This window comes from Neolamprologus multifasciatus, chromosome 19 (assembly GCF_963576455.1).
Source record: "Neolamprologus multifasciatus chromosome 19, fNeoMul1.2, whole genome shotgun sequence".
Taxonomy (NCBI): Eukaryota; Metazoa; Chordata; class Actinopteri; order Cichliformes; family Cichlidae; genus Neolamprologus; species Neolamprologus multifasciatus.
The window spans coordinates 27,239,612-27,249,583 of record NC_140457.1 but is presented as its reverse complement, the minus strand read 5'-3'; the positions used below and the strand labels follow the sequence as shown (position 1 = coordinate 27,249,583).

Here is a 9,972-nt window from a genome sequence, read left to right as displayed (position 1 = left end):
AATCAAGCATAAGAACTTCAACCAAAGCTGTCCGCCTGGGTCTGACGGTAGAACAAGAAGAATAAATCAACTGAGGTATGAGCGAGCTACACGGCTGATAACACAGTCTGTGACAGCACAACAGCATACGAGTGTTCACTGTGAGCACAGTGGATTTTAGGAGAACACAAAAAGACTTTCACTGACTGGAAAATGACAAAGAGTGAATGGAAGCTGCAGCAGAAACACTTTTTAGTTTGGATAAGAAACAATGTAACACTTTTAGATGGAAACAAACAAAGTAAAGTGCAACAATTTGCCTTAAATCAAAAAGAAATTAAATCCTTACTAAAACTATAAACATTTGAACCGTTTGATACTGAAAAATAAAATTAAATAAACTCAACAAATAATAAAAATTAATTCAAACTGATCAGCAACATTAACTCAGGAGCACAATACAGTGGGGCAAAAAAGTATTTAGTCAGCCACCGATTGTGCAAGTTCCCCCACTTAAAATGATGACAGAGGTCAGTAATTTGCACCAGAGGTACACTTCAACTGTGAGAGACAGAATGTGAAAAAAAAATCCATGAATTCACATGGTAGGATTTGTAAAGAATTTATTCGTAAATCAGGGTGGAAAATAAGTATTTGGTCAATAACAAAAATACAACTCAATACTTTGTAACATAACCTTTGTTGGCAATAACAGAGGTCAAATGTTTACTATAGGTCTTTACCAGGTTTGCACACACAGTAGCTGGTATTTTGGCCCATTCCTCCATGCAGATCTTCTCAAGAGCAGTGATGTTTTGGGGCTGTCGCCGAGCAACACGGACTTTCAACTCCCGCCACAGATTTTCTATGGGGTTGAGGTCTGGAGACTGGCTAGGCCACTCCAGGACTTTCAAATGCTTCTTACGGAGCCACTCCTTTGTTGCCTGGGCGGTGTGTTTTGGATCATTGTCATGTTGGAAGACCCAGCCTCGTTTCATCTTCAAAGTTCTCACTGATGGAAGGAGGTTTTGGCTCAAAATCTCACGATACTTGGCCCCATTCATTCTGTCCTTAACACGGATCAGTCGTCCTGTCCCCTTGGCAGAAAAACAGCCCCATAGCATGATGTTTCCACCCCCATGCTTCACAGTAGGTATGGTGTTCTTGGGATACAACTCAGTATTCTTCTTCCTCCAAACACGACGAGTTGAGTTTATACCAAAAAGTTCTACTTTGGTTTCATCTGACCACATGACATTCTCCCAATCCTCTGCTGTATCATCCATGTGCTCTCTGGCAAACTTCAGACGGGCCTGGACATGCACTGGCTTCAGCAGCGGAACACGTCTGGCACTGCGGGATTTGATTCCCTGCCGTTGTAGTGTGTTACTGATGGTGACCTTTGTTACTTTGGTCCCAGCTCTCTGCAGGTCATTCACCAGGTCCCCCCGTGTGGTTCTGGGATCTTTGCTCACCGTTCTCATGATCATTTTGACTCCACGGGATGAGATCTTGCGTGGAGCCCCAGATCGAGGGAGATTATCAGTGGTCTTGTATGTCTTCCATTTTCTGATGATTGCTCCCACAGTTGATTTTTTCACACCAAGCTGCTTGCCTATTGTAGATTCACTCTTCCCAGTCTGGTGCAGGTCTACAATTCTTTTCCTGGTGTCCTTCGAAAGCTCTTTGGTCTTGGCCATGGCGGAGTTTGGAGTCTGACTGGTTGAGGCTGTGGACAGGTGTCTTTTATACAGATGATGAGGTCAAACAGGTGCCATTCATACAGGTAACGATTGGGGGACAGAAAAGCTTCTTACAGAAGATGTTACAGGTCTGTGAGAGCCAGGGATTTTCCTTGTTTGAGGTGACCAAATACTTATTTTCCACCCTGATTTACGAATAAATTCTTTACAAATCCTACCATGTGAATTCATGGATTTTTTTTTCACATTCTGTCTCTCACAGTTGAAGTGTACCTCTGGTGCAAATTACTGACCTCTGTCATCATTTTAAGTGGGGGAACTTGCACAATTGGTGGCTGACTAAATACTTTTTTGCCCCAATGTAAGATCAGCAAACATACAGAAACTTCCTGTTGCCACACACGGCCTCTGAAATCTCTTCCATGGTTTCTGTCTGAACGCTCTGCCCTGGTCGTTGTGTCCTTGGGCAAGACACTTTACCCTACCGCCTACTGGTGTTGGCCAGAGGGGCCGATGGCGCGATATGGCAGCCTCGCTTCTGTCAGCCTGCCCCAGGGCAGCTGTAGCTACAACTGTAGCTGCCTCCACCAGTGTGTGAATGTGAGAGTGAATGAATGATGGCATTGTAAAGCGCTTTGGGTGCCTTGAAAAGCGCTATATAAATCCAATCCATTATTATTATTATTCATTAACACATCCACAATGTTGGATCCAGTTCTACCTCACAGAGTTACTAAGACACACCCTCTGCCAGCATTACAACAGCTCCACCTGTTTCACCTGCCTCCTCAGCATCTGTACACCTGAAGAGAAAAGAAAGGCTCCAAAAGCTCAAATCTACAAAGGATTCATGAAGTTTCATCCAACAATAACATGCTTGCCTTCCACAGTGTGCTGTTAGACACCACTGTACCTCTGCCATTTCAAAAAGAGCAGCTTGCTAACATTTTGACTCCAAACACTTTGTGTTTAAGTTCCTAATCTTTGTTTTCTTTGTGAAGCCGACAACATCTGGAGCTTTTTGACTCATAGAAACATAATTTTGTTCTTTAGATGACAGCAGATTGGGACTGAATAATCAATCACTATCAAACCAATAAAGACAAAAATGCTGATTTTACAGTAACTTTGTTGGAGAAGCTGTAAAGACATGAAACTGGTGGAGATCCCAAACCAGTTGATAGTGCTGATTGTTCCAAATAAAGCTGTTTTCCATTTGAGATGAAATGACTTTCTGTCCTGATATATAATAAAGATGTTAGTTGTTTTTGAGCCCCTGTATTAAAAGTGGATCCAGTTTAAAGTCAGCTTGAGTTTGATTTCTTTATGTCAAAGCTGCTCATGATGTTGAGCTTCTGATGGAATAAAAACGGTGAAAAATCTGCCTCAATATAAAAGCATGTAGTCCAGACTTAAATGTAGCCTATTGTTAGCTGAGGTCCACACACAGTGTTTGACAGTGTAAACTGTGTGAAAGGGCTGCTGGTGGAGCTCACTAGGATGAGCAGGTGACCATGTGCCACGAGGTGGAGAGCAGCTGGCCTGGGTTTGATTCTGACCCGGGCTACGTCCCCTTTCTCTCTCCCTCTGCTTTGCTGTCACTTATCTTCACTGCTCTGTCCAATAAAGCTGAACAAGGCCCCAAATCAAAGAAATCTGCCTGCAGCCTCTGAAATGTCTTCTGTTTCCTTCCCGACGGCTTTTTTACCGTCAGCCCATCAGACAGTCGAGCAGCATTTATGATGATGTCATGATTTTGAAGAGACTGCTATGGTGGCCTCCCATGACCCCCAGCCTCATTTACACTGAGATGCAGACATTTGAAAACAGTCAGCAGACAACTGAATAATAGTCCAACACAACAGTCTGTGTACAGACACACACTGACCTTTCATATAGTCAAAGGAGTCAATCAAACACAGCTAGTTGAGTCATTTCTTGTGTGAGTCTAAAGTGAATCTAGTATTTGAAAGTCCACTTCCTGTATTTGTTGTTGAAGACTTCTTCAGCTTCTTCTCAAGGACATCAGCTGCTTGTTTGGCAGCAGAGGCAGTTAAGAAGCTTCCTGAAAAACACTGAACAGTGAGTTCACTGTGGCATATGACAAATTCAGCTTTCTATGTGCAAATGTGTCTGTGTCAATCTTTCAAATGCTGTTGAATCCAAAACATCAGCGGCTCCTTGGCTGCTCACTTCATGCACTTCTGTCTTTGTGACAGTCCAATGACATCACAGCTGTTTCCACCCCCAGTGTCTCAGGACTGGACACCTACATGTCGAGCATCAAACAGCCGTCCAGCTAAACACATATGAAACTATCAAAGCTGACAATCATTCCAATAACATCTAATGGTACATATATATAGACACAGCACTACAAGTAAATGGCTCTCAGCATCTGGCTGTGGTAACAAATGAGTCCCTGTTTTGTGTTTAGATTGTGTGCATGTTTTAGACGTGTGTCACATGTAGAAACACAAAAATCCCACAATGACACAAAGATTGGTTTGACACAACTGTGCCGCTGTAAGTTGTTTCTAATGATTCATTGAAGCTCTTCTAACATTCTGGAGACGATGAGTACATGAATCTGTTCAACACGACAACAATTTGACTTCAATGTGAACGTTTGCCATTAAATGAACTTCTTCATCCAGCTGACAAGCATCCTTCATTCTATGATATTAACAGTTCCTCCTGTTGATGACAAACCTCTGACATGATCTGCTTGAGGAGCTTTTTCATGTGAAGCTCTCTGAGCTCAGGGCTAAGTTGCTGTGTTTCATCTTTAAGAGCTGCTGCCTCCTCGCCGTCCTTGTTCTTCTCTTCTTCTCCTAATGACACCATTTCTGCTTCATATCTTTCACTGGGCCTACAAACAGATGAAGAGTAGATCTACTGCTGTTCACTGTTTTTGTCAATATGGAGAAATATGAAAAGACAAACACAGCACATACAGAGAAATGTAGACAGAATGTGCAGCCAGTGCAGTAAATGGTCTAAATATCAGCTCTTTAGAAAATTATCCTGATGAACATGAAACTAACATCCAATGAGAAACACAGCTTCCTTGTTTCATGTCCAATAACAATAAATGAAGAGCTAATAAAGAGCTATTCTATTGTAAAATGCTGAGATGATTATTAGACAGAACCCAGCGGCTCACCAAAAGCCTGCATTGAAAATCTATATGAAAGTAATGTATGCTCATATATGGCAAAATCCTTTAACTGTCACTGTGTTTTTCATCTGGGCTCTTGTTGGTTGGACAAGTTTCTAAATGACAAAGAGCTCAGTGGACTTTGCATCCATCAAATCCTGTTAGATGTTTGGATTGTTTTTCCTTCACAGCTTTGTGATGAAGGCTAAAGACCAGAGATATGAACTATTGCCAATATGAAGCCTGATGGCATGACGTGGGCAGAGACCCACCAAAGCAACACTCAGCTCACCTCATTCCAGGCGCTTGTCTGCTGGAGACCATGAGCCTTGTTAGTCACACATTAGCACCGTGGTAGGAAACAGCCTCCATCATTTCATTAGATCTGAATTTGGACTGTTTCCCTCTGGATGAGAACCAAGTCTGTCAAATCTATTGATCCAACACAAACTATCAAACACATTGGCTCACAGTCAGATTGGCTTTGTATGGATGGTGTAACAGGGGGCTGGGAAAGGATGCTGAAAGCTGAATATAATACAGAACAATAACAGGACATATAATAATGTAGAAAACATGATCTTCAACAGGCACATTTCTATTATTCATGATCACAAACACAAAGAACTTGTGCAGCCCTGATATCAGCCCTAATATATGAGTGTGTTTGCCCAAAGATTGAAACAGCATCAACATGACAGCTGTAAGAAATCTTTTCTCAGCCTTGTTTGGCAGAAGATCCCTGCAACAAAGATTGTAGCTGAAAGATGACGTGTGTAAAGTTTGCTCTTTGGGAGGGTTGAGGCTGTTTTTAGACCTTTGATAGTTTCCAATCCAGTTCTGAAAGACAGAAATAAAAACAACATCATTAAGATCAGATCATGGAGCTGTTTCCTGCCTTGTTTCTATCTGCAGATTACAAGACTTGACTACAATAAAGATGCTAACATGTCTCTGTAGGAACAACATCATTGAATCTATAACAACTGGAGCCAAACCAGTGGCCTCTGCTGGGATCACTGGTGAGCCAACACTTTTTTTGTATTGTATCTTTATTTATTTCAGACATATACAGAAAAAAAACAATATATACACAAGTACACATACTTGCATTTACAAATATGAATATATATGTAAGTACACACACGTATGTGCTCAGATAAAACAAAAAAAAGAAAATAAATAAAATAAAACAGAGTCTAAATGACATTAAATGACAATTATTAGGTCTGAAATGGAGTAGGAAGAAGTATAACATACTTATTAATCCCTACCCCATGCTCAACATTCTATTTAATCCCACTATTCACCTAATTCCCATCATCACTTACCCCACACAATAAACAAGGAGAACATGTATAAACATAGCTACAGTGATAGATATAATTTAGATACAATTTAGCATAGTTATATATACAATGGGTGATCAACTTTATCAGTTTCATATTCTTCCAAAATCAGTTTTTCGAAACATCTTTATAAACTGACTAATGCTTGAACATTGCTGTAGGTCCACAGTAAAACTGTTCCACAGTTTTACCCCATAAATAGTAACACAAAAGGTTTTAACCTTTGTCCGTGCTTTAAGAGTCTTCAGATTTAATTTTCCCCTCAATTCATAGTCCCCTTCTCTGTCAAAAAACATCCTCTGTACATTTCCTGGTAACATATTGTATCTGGCTTTGTACATAATTTTTGCAGTTTTATATTTTATAAGATCCATAAACTTCAGAATTTTTAATTTCAAGAACATGATGTTAGTACGGTCTCTAAATCCTTTAGTAATCATCCTGATTGCTTTTTTCTGAGTTTTACATAGTGGTTGAAGTGAAGTTTTGTATGTATTTCCCCAGATTTCCACACAGTATTCTAAATATGGCAATATAAGTGAACAGTAAAGTAAAATAAAAGTCATCAGAGTCTGTAGAATTTTTTGTTTGTGATTTCCCAACAATATCAATGATTTCCTTTTCTTCTACCACTGTTAAAAACATTGAATGAGGATTACAGTCAATGAGTTTAGTTTCTTTCTCTGCAGAATCTGTTATATCAGGAATTGTATCAGCCAAATCTGGCCCAACACTTACAAAGAATTTATTGAACCACATCACTCATGTTACTAATACTTCTATCATTATTAACGGAATACGAAGGATAATTTGACTGCCTAGAACCATTTTTAATGATGGTATTTAATGTTTTCCAAATCCCTTTAATATTATTTTTATTCATATTTAATAATTTCTCATAATATTCCTTTTTACATGACCTCAAAATACTAGTTAATTTATTTTTATATTTCTTGTATTTATTTTCAGCTTCTGTAGTTCTGTTTGTCATAAATTCTCTATATAAGGTATTTTTCTTTTTACATGCATTTTGTAATCCTTTTGTGATCCATGGGCACGCTGCATATTTTTGTTTTTTACTATATTTCTTTACTGGGCAACAGCTATCATATAACAGTTTAAATTTTCCTAAAAAAAATCTCATAAGCTTTATCAATATTTTTTTCCTTATACAGCATCTCCCATTCTTGGTTAAGTAAATCACTCCACAAACAAAGTCCGTTCCTTTCTCCATATTAATCCACGTCTCAGATACTGCAATCACACTGAATGGATGTGCAAATTTGCTTAAATATTCTCTTATTTTGTGAAAATTGGCATATAAACTTCTACTATTAAAGTGGATTATGGACATTTTGCAGTCAGCCTTGACAGTTTTATTGAATTGTTCTTCAGTATAATAGCAGCAGGTGTTTCTGATGTTAAAAAAGTTCAATTCTGGATCAATGTCCTGCTCTGTGAAGTGTGTATTGTATTCCGTGTTTTGTGGTGAATTTAACTCCAGATTCTCATGATTAGCAATCCTCTGTGATAGCAGTGTATAATTCCCAGATGTTAAATTAGTTGATTGTTCCATGATTTAATATGTTGTGCTTTAGCTTCCGTTGTTATCTTCTGTTACCTGCTTTAATGAATGTTGATTGTTTGTTCAGCTCCTTGCATTTGTAGTCATGTTAATATTTTTCCAGATCCTGGATGCGTTTGATGACCAGCACTTTGGCTTCCTCTGGGGTGCTGTTGAGTTTAATAAATATTTTACAGTTTGCAGTCCATGTATTTTGAATTTTACCCAGTTTCTTTAGGTGTCGTGCTTTCTTAGCCATGTCAGCGTTGTATTTAGTTAGATGGTCATTCATGTAGACGTTCGATAACTTTAGTTTTCTCCCCTGCTTCAGCAGTGCATTCTTGTGTTTCCTGTTTACAAATCTTATGATGACAGCTGGTTTATCACTAGCGTTTCTCCTGGGCAAAGGGTGGCATGCCTCGATGTTATTACAGTCCAGGTCGATCCCTTTTGACTGCAAGAAACCAGCTACCTGTTGCTCTGCAGAGCTAACATCCAGTTCTCTATGGTCCTCTTTGCTGTCAGCAGTCACAGCCCGAGCATATCACCGGGGTTTTATGTGTAGCCCTGTGATGATCACATCGTTCATTCTGGTGTATTGCTCCAGGTCCGCGACCCTGCTCTCCAGATAGACAATCCGTTTCTCCTTCTCTGCATTCTGATTGCGAAGCGACTTTATCTCCTCGACAATGTCCAGGATATATTTCTGCTGTAGCTTGATAGCTGATGTTTCTTCAGTTAAAAAGTCCAGTGACTTTTTGATGTCCTCAATTTCCTCAGCGGTCGGCATTCTCTTAGGCCCCATTTAGTTTGTTGTCTCGCTCGTTCCGTTGTAGTTCCTTGTTGGATGCAGATTTCAGGGCTTCCTTTTGCTCCTCCGTTATAACTGTTCTCTCTTCTCGACAAATGATGACACAAAGGAATCAGCAGTGACAAAGATGATGCTGAAGAGAAGCATTTCACACATATAACAGACTAGTCCAGTTACACACACCTCTGCTTGACATTAGGCCTCAAACAAAGACACAAAACACTAACTTGACTCTAAATAGAAGAAACGAGCAGCTTTTTCTGCTCTGTGCTTATTTATATTTGACACACATGCTTCTCTTTGTGCAAACACACATTGCACTATAAGGGTAACCTAGCACACAATGATTGGACAGCACAGTGATGATGCTGGGAGATCCTATACGAAGCAACACAGAAACACTGAGAACAAAACTTTAAACATTGATTATATTGAGGTCAGCAGCCGACCCAGTCTAGATAAAGGCGAGCTGCTGGGACCGCTGTTGCACCAAAAACAGGTTTCAGTGTTTCCATGTGTTTGTGTGTGTGTGATGTCTTTACTTATACTGGTCAATAGACTTTAGTCAACACATCATTGAAAGGTGTTATACATGAAATAAAAACAGTTTCTTTATTCCTCTGAAGCAGCTGCATTATAACCAATCTGCTCCTTTGTGGCCATTTAAAACAGCCTTAAATAACTGTTGTTATATTTGTTGCAGTTTCTGCTCCTCTTGGACAGACGACTCTTGAAAAGACATTTTTGAATTTCAACTTTTAACTGGATAAATATCGGATATATAAACGTCTGCAACAAACTGATTCCAGCTTCTACCTCATGATAGGAATTTTTTTGTGGCTCAAGATGACCTGATATCTTTCATGATGGAGACATTTGACACATGTTTCACATATTATAGACCAACAAGTTATTCATAGCAGTTTAAATACGCGGAGTCACTTTTGGGCCCAGCAGATAAAACAGAGCCAATATTTCCTTCTTTATTTAAGTGACGTGTGTCACAGATGTGACCTAGTAAAGTGTAGCTGAACATTAGTAACGTTATTAACACTCTCAGCTCGTCCTTGTTCCAGACCTGAAGATCCTCTTCTTTCATTCAGCAACAGCTTCAGGTCTCTGATGGTCCAGGGCTTGTTGTTGGGAAACAGCCCTGTCCAGAATGAGTGTAGCCAGTGGCATCACAAGCATAACAATTGGTCTCGTTGTTTATGTGAGCGGTTGTGTTCTTAAACTGCCACCAGTAGTTGTTGAAAACCCATGCGGGCACTGGGTGTGGTTTGCTCTGTTCCAGTGCGCTTCCTGTCATCCCACTCTGGGTCCACAGGCTCAAGAAGATGCACAGCACATTCCCAGCCATTTTGATGAGTACCTGTGGCTCAGTTGGTTTCTTCACCGGATTGAGA

At 39.9% G+C, this 9,972-nt stretch overlaps 1 long non-coding RNA gene and 1 pseudogene across 1 annotated transcript; both read right to left on the bottom strand.

Moving 5' to 3' along the window:
- Positions 1–2,129: 2,129 nt before the first annotated feature.
- On the bottom strand, positions 2,130–5,786 carry LOC146496746 (uncharacterized). The gene is made up of 3 exons (XR_014871325.1): positions 5,135–5,786; positions 4,395–4,554; positions 2,130–3,951 (listed from the first exon to the last, which is right to left on the bottom strand). It is a non-coding gene; the product is annotated as an uncharacterized LOC146496746 (long non-coding RNA).
- Positions 5,787–7,163: 1,377 nt separating this feature from the next.
- Positions 7,164–8,545, bottom strand: LOC146496745 (uncharacterized; annotated as a pseudogene).
- Positions 8,546–9,972: the final 1,427 nt, after the last annotated feature.